Here is a 7464-nt window from a genome sequence, read left to right as displayed (position 1 = left end):
ATGGCCAGGTTGATTACAACGTCTGCATATTACATGGCCAAAACGAGATGGACGCCCAGACTGAGGAAAATTACGCAGTTGTGCAATGCTCTCTGTAAGCCGGTTAAGCTGCTCTTGTTGCCGCTGCAACATCTCCCTCATGTCAGCCATCTCGGATACGGGATGAGAGGGGGCAGGACTACCTGCACCACCTTGAACACGGTACTGGATACCGAACACAGAAGGGACCGAGTGACTGCGGCCTCTAACACCACCTGGTAAACCTTCGCGTTCCCACCTAAGTGCTTCTGCACGGACATCAAGCAGGGTGGAGGTAGGCTGTCTACGCACAAGCTGCTTTAACTCCCGACGCAGGGAACCATCCAAAACATGCTCCACAAACTGGTCCCTCAACAACGCTTCAGCATTGGGCATGCCAGTGGGCGCCTGCTGTCTTACCCTTTCCATGAGGCCCAGCAATGCGAGGGAGAACTCCTGAAGAGTCTCCCCCTCCTGCTGCCTCCGAGAGAAGAAGGCCTCCTGCAGTGCGACATAAGACTCGGCACACCCATATAGCTCCTGCAAGACGGTGAGTATTTGGCCAGGATCCTCTCTCACAACACTGGACCGATATTTCAATTCATCTCTAGCTTCACCCTCTAAGTGGTCAAACAGGAAAAATGCTTGGTCAGACCGGGACAAATGCCGAGCCCTCATACAGGCCTGGACCTCCTCCACCCATTCACTCAAACCTATGCCCGTGTTACCCCGGAAGGTGGGACACTTTCTATCACGGGGTACAAACACCAGTCTCTCTGCCACAGGGGCACCAGAAGTGGAAGGGGCCATAAAGGACGCGGAGGAGGTTGATGGTAATGAACTAGGGCCAGCACGTTCCTGTCTCAGGCGCTCATTTTCTGCTTGTAGCTGTGCGACTAACTCTCTGAGGTCCTGTTCTTCCCCCATGACTGCAGCAAAATTACAATGGGAAGAGCACTTATCTACACTAGCACCATATAAATTGAACCTATAGTCAGGAAGCAATCTCACCAGACCTCCATGAACTCCAATGAAGACCACTGCTGCTTTGTCCTTTAGTTTGCTTCAATGTGCCTGCAAGAGAAAAAAATAAATAAATAAATAAAAATAAAGTAATCAGAGCATCTACAAAAAAAAGAAAGACCAACCAGGAACACACGTCTCTGCCTTTAAGAGCAATCCTGCCGACAACGCCAAGTGTGGCGGGGCGGTAGGGCCAATAAATTGTACTTAGTTATTTTACACTGAAATCAGTATACTTGTTGCCAGACAACGCCACCTCAGGTACTCACCCTAAGGACATTACTATTACCAGATCTTCGGTTTTACACAATACAGGTCCGTTGCTCGGCAAGCAAGAGACGTGGCCCATGAAATTAGTCACAATAATATTTTATTAATACAAAGGATCCAAACAAAAGAAAATGCAAAAACAAAAGTTAATCAAGGGCTTCGGCCTAAAAGTAGCTAGGGCAAGCGAAAGGAGGGGTCCCCAAAGTAAAAGTTCCCCCAGACACACGTGAAAAGAGCACACCCGTGAACGACCCACATCCCTGGAAACGGCACAGCAGACAGGAGAATCTCCTACGATCACCCACACCACTACAGGCCGTCAGCCCCTGAAACAAAAAGAAAAGCACCAAACATAATCAGCAAAGATACAAAGTTAAAATATCACCAGATGAAATGATAAAACTGGTAATACAAATCAAATCGCCAGCATCAATTGAACACAATCGGAATTGAATGAAAAACGAAATCCGAAAGTGTGAACCAGATAAAAGGGTCACGAAACCCTCACTAAAAAAAGAGCGGACGCTGGCAGCCGAGAACGGGCTGCTACGAGCCGCGGCGAAGGCGAACGACCCAACCACAGGTGGGCGACCAGCGCAATAGGACGGACGGCAGCAAAGCACCGCAGCACGCCGGAGCCAGCCAAACCCGAGCCGGGAAACAGCTGCACGGACGGACAGGAACTTGAAGCAGGACAAAGCAGCAGAAGTCATGCAGACGGAAGGGAGCCAATGGAGGTGATGGACTTGATCCTACTTAAACAAAAAGGAAATTAAATACCCGATCGCTCCCCCCACAGGACAGGTTAGACTCAGAAAGAATGAACTACATACCTTATGGTACAGCACCTGTTCATGCAACCAGTGAGACGAGGCAAGAGCAGCGAGCCGCTACCAGCATTTACCTGTGACCACACTACATTAAACTACTGATAACGAGAGATCCAGCACAACGAGAGAGGATACGCACCAGACAAGGAGACCACATGGAGCCAGAATCCACCCACAGCCCCTTTGTCACAGCACAATAGTTAAGGCTCCCGCAAATACAAAACCGGCAAAAACGTACGCGGCCCCCGGAGTTACCTGTTGCAGCCACACAGGACGTCCCGGAAATTACGCCAGCGGGAGACAGAGGGAGGAGGCGTAGGAGGGGCCGCTCTTTTATCCACGACCCCATCATAATTGGCTCCTGGCCACGCCCAGCCGCATAATTATATGCTGCTACATTCCGATACTTCAGTCATTGGAGGTAATGTAGAAACACGGTGGAAAGTAACTAAACTATTGAGTTAAACCACAACACAGAATGTGAGGCATTTAAATTAAAATAGTTTAAAATAAATATATTACTTTGGTGTCTTGTATTCTTTATGAAGCTGTGATTTAAAATACACTACGTTGTTTACATTTAACAGACACATTAGGTGTAGTTGCACAAAGTATTGGTATCGGATCAGTATCGGTGAATACCAGCCTGAATTTTACTCAGTATCGGATCGGAAAGGAAATCAGTGGTATCACTTCAAAACAGTTTCTTTATTATCATTGGATTTTTCATTTCTGTGCATGCAGTGCAGTGGATAATAGTGGATGACCCGCGCATCTCTCCAGCTTCGGATCCTTTCTGAACATTCAGTGATCTCCTATAGCAAATAAATAATTAAAAAAAATAAAAAAATAAAAAAAAGAAGAAGCAGTGCCCTGGTTTCTGTGAGGACCAGTGGAGTGAACAGATCCTGACACACATGTGCATGTTCCTTAGATGTTTTAAGTCGCCTCCAGCAAAGACACCTCCATGGTCAGACTTAGGAGTGTGTCCGCTAAATAAGCCATAGCTCTGGATGTATTATCTGTCCTGTGATAACAAGAAGGATAGGTGCATGAAATTTGTGCTGCAGCTTATTTCACCGAGCACTCGTTTGTCCCACTACTATCCAAAGCATATGGTCATGTGGTGAACCACAGTTCGCCCAACAAATGCACAAATAACAAGATTTACAGTGAAGGATCCTCATCTCGTGCACTGAACCACTCCGAGTCCAGCTGTGACAAAACTGTGACGGCGTACTGGGAAGATCTCATTAATTTTCTCTCATGGACCCATAAGACGTCTCGTTCCCCCTCCCTGATGATGTGTGACAGCTGCCAAGTATTTATTTATTTTTTTTTAATCTCATCATAGGGGGATTGAAGAATTATCACTGTGCAGCAGGGAGGAAGCTGACACATCGACCCATGTGGGGACTGCACTGTTCCAGAGAGGACACTGGGCAGCATGTCAGGCCACGTTCAACCTGATGTAGCTGAGGCTGGATCACCACTAAAAAAAAAAAAAAAATCATCTGTCATCTGTTGTCTTTTATGGAACGTGCTTTAGAGTAAAAACATGCTTGCAGAATACATGTTTGCAATTAAAATTGAGTTCTCAGAGGAAAATAAAACATCCGATTTATCCGATTTTTTAGAATTTGCTTCCGCGCGAAACTGTGAAATCAAATACGCTGAAAACAATCTCCCTCATTAAGACAATTTTGTCCGTGATCGCATTGTTTCCACTCCAAATTAGATTCATTCCATTCCCTGCTTTCATTTGCCTAGCGCTGCACGTGGGCTCTTTCCTTTTATGTGATTTATTTATCATACATTCATAAAAACTTCATTTGTACCAAAAACACTGTGCACTGGATTTTCCCACTATCATTTTTTGTCTAGAAAAGACTCAAATACTTGACTCAGATAGATGATTTCTCCAGAAAACAACCCTGTTCCATAGAAAGTATGTTTCTGGACAAAAGGTGCAATGTTTTGAAGGAAATGTAATTGCAATTGAATTATTTGGTATGTAAGTGTTTTGTTGAAAAGATCATCATCAGTTAACGTATCTGAAAGTCCCCAAATACATTCACACAGAGTTTTTTAATTAAATGTTCACCAACAACATATCCAGCAACACTGTTTCAGTCTTTCAGGAAACAATTTACCTGAAGTAGCTGCCTCTTGGAAACAGACGGCAACACTTTCAGTAACTTAATCCAGGTCTTCTCTCAGTCCAGTCTGTCTGGAACAGATAACTCCATATTATTGGACCATATTTACCCTTCCTTATGTATAACCCTCTTCACGGTTTGTAAACAATGTGATGTTTTTTGAGGGGCGGGACTTAGCTGGAGGCAAAACATCTCAAACAATGTAGCCTGTAAATAGTGGTTAGCATATTTAAATGGACTATTTTGGCAAAAAAAGGATGAGGAAAATGCATATTTTAGAGAATATAATGATATACTCACTCTCCAAGACCGTGTGTGTTATTTTAAAAAGTTGAAAGGAAGATTTGACCAAAGGACACAGAGGGGACAAAGTCTGGTCTGTCTTTATCAAGTGAAGCTTCTCCAACAAAGATATTACAACAATTCCAGTCCTTTCCTTTAATCCCCAAAGTCAAACCAAAGTTGTCTACAGCTGGCAGTGGCTGGTATGTGATAAAACTTCAGGTTAGTGTTTACATTTTTTTCTTTTATTGGCACCAAAAATACAGCAAGACGACATTTTCAAATTGAAAGTGACAATTTTTGCCTCAAGCTTCCCTCTGTTTTGCCTCCAATTAACATTGTGATGTCACATTGACATAGACCACGAAGGGATCTATATATTGTATGTTTACTTCAGTCTTTTCTCCCCTTGTACATTTATACATTTGCAAATATCTTTTATTTTATTTTATTTATTTCAGTTTTTCTTTTAATTTTCTAAGTATAGGATGTCACCTATGGTGCACAGTGCTTCTGTTTTGCCCTGGATGGGAAACCTCGTCTCTTCGATGTGTTTTGCATCTTATCGAGACGTCTGTGGTTCAGCAGTTCCTTGCAACTGGTAACAATAAAAATAATAAGAAGAAAAACAAAGATCCAATAAAAGATGAGAATAAAAGTAGGAAAAGTATCCCCACATAAGTAAAGTAAATACACTACATTCTGTACTGAATAGTTTTTGAATGATATCGCCAGTACAGAGCAACTATAATGACGATAATGATGGCGATAATGGCATTAGTGGGTGCTGAACTCTTCTAACAGCATTAGGATAATCCCTGTATTAGTCTTATTGAATGAAACCCACATGTGATTAAAAACAGAAAATAATCAACGCACGTTTGTGGTAGTTTAATTCTGCAAATGCCATTTTTTCCATTCATTTTTTCAAGATAGTTCAGTCCTTTGTGCCTGAGGGTAATTTCTACTCTCCGGTTCGTGGTTTGTGTTGGTTTCTCTTAGTCTCCTTCACACAAGCGGTGATTTTATTCCCGTGATCTGCTATCTGAGCTCAACAGAACTGCCCAACCAGCTTTTTTTTGCAGGCTTCTGTGTTCTGAGATCAAAACGTCGAGCAGACCCGGCTTCAAAGCCTCGACTGCAGAGCTGAATGAGGGCTGGTAAATATCTAATGCTGTGAAGCTTAATGCACAGAATTAGCACGGGCGATAGCAGAAGGAGGCGCTTTCATGGCGCCGTCAGACATGTTGGCCTACATACTGTTGAGCTCCCTCCCGCAGGAGAGACGGTAAATAAATTATTTACCGGACCACTGGAGTGGTTTAAAGGACATGTGTGTGTTGGTGTTTGGGAGGAAAAATAAATCCATTCCTTTCGCTCCAGAGGAGCCTGTGACCGTGTGTCATCCCCTATGTCAATATGCAGTGGGTGTGGGGGAAGATTTGGAAACCCAAAATGATGGATTGGTGCAGTGCAGCTCGTGACTCCCTCGCTGGCCAACGCCCACAGCTCCTCTCTCATCGATCCGTCCCTTTCTGCAGCCTCTGAGTTGCCTGTGATACCTTTTAGCTCCACAGGATCTGATTTACTACAACATCATTTTGAAGCGCGACACATTGAAGTGTGTGAAACTAGTCCACTTTACTGTTTTACGTTAAGATTTAGTAAAATTATGCTCAAACATTTTGCTTGTTTCACAAAGAAAAGACAGAAGGAAGGTAGGCAGACAAATTCTTACAGTGTGTGAAGAAGAAGGGAAGAAACAGTTGGTAAATTTCAAAGACAAAAATTAAAATCTAAATGCTCTGATCAGTCTGAGAAGCTCTGGTTGAAATGTATTATTTCTTATATATATCAGCCTAATTATAACTATTTCTATGCCTGCATTGCACTAATCAGGCATAACATTATGACCACCTCCCTTGTATTGTATAGGTCTCCCTTGTGCGTCCAAAAGAGTTGTGACTCAACAGAGAGTGGACATGGACATAGTGTTTTTTTTGTGTGGGTCATTTCTGTGGGGTGGGGGTGCCTGGTCTGGTCTAGATAGGTGCTACAAGTCAACATCCACATGAATGAATGCCAGGTCCAAAATTATCCCAGCAGGACACTGACTTGTCACAAGATGGTCAATGTTATTGATTTCTCCTGTCCGTGGTCATAATGTTATGGCTGATTGGTGTGAAGCATGTTATAACAGATATTTTTCTTATCTGCGTCACATCACTAAATGGAAAATAATGTCACACTGAACTTCACTCTGCAGGCCCAGAATAAATGCAAATTTGTATGAGGTTGATTAAAAGAAAAACTCTGCGCTCTACAAACAGAGTCTTGATTAAAAGAAGCCCCACTGACGCTTTCAAGGCTTTTCTATCATTTGATCAGCATCTCCATCCACCGCACTTGCAAAGGCGGTGGCAATTTAAAAAAAAAAATAGATTTGAAAGAATTAATAATGAGGTAGATAACGGAAGAACTGCAGAGCCATCGTCTAAACCTTCAGCCTGCCTCATCCGTGACATCCCATAAAAAAAGGATGAAGGGTTGACACTGCACTCAGAACCTTATTTTGGGGGGACGTTATTGAATTTTTCAATTATTCATTTAAATCATAACAGGATAATGAAGAGGAGGGAAATTAATCATAAGGACCACCTTTAGCTCAGAGTATCAATTTGTTCCCATGCATAATTTAATTGATCCCCACGGAGCATGCTCACTCCAAACACAGGCCAGGAGATGTGATTGAGGGGGAAAATGGAATATTAATGTTGCAAGGCTCTTAAAATACATGTTGTCTCATTGCGGAAGGTCCCCGAAGGGGCCTGTGTAATATTTTGGCTTCTTTTATGAAAAATGGCCCTCCACCTAGAACTTTG

General features: G+C 43.1%; 1 long non-coding RNA gene across 2 annotated transcripts; it reads right to left on the bottom strand.

Moving 5' to 3' along the window:
* Nucleotides 1-1394: 1394 nt before the first annotated feature.
* Nucleotides 1395-2535, bottom strand: LOC125007721. Of its 2 annotated transcripts, XR_007112772.1 has the most exons (4): nucleotides 2397-2535; nucleotides 2145-2322; nucleotides 1820-2063; nucleotides 1395-1637 (listed from the first exon to the last, which is right to left on the bottom strand). It is a non-coding gene; the product is annotated as an uncharacterized LOC125007721 (long non-coding RNA). The 2 variants fall into 2 exon arrangements; XR_007112773.1 differs by having other exon boundaries at nucleotides 1820-2322.
* Nucleotides 2536-7464: the final 4929 nt, after the last annotated feature.

This window comes from Mugil cephalus, chromosome 5 (assembly GCF_022458985.1).
Source record: "Mugil cephalus isolate CIBA_MC_2020 chromosome 5, CIBA_Mcephalus_1.1, whole genome shotgun sequence".
NCBI classification, from domain to species: domain Eukaryota; kingdom Metazoa; phylum Chordata; class Actinopteri; order Mugiliformes; family Mugilidae; genus Mugil; species Mugil cephalus.
Note: the sequence above shows the minus strand (reverse complement) of the source record. Positions and strands in the feature narration are given on the sequence as shown.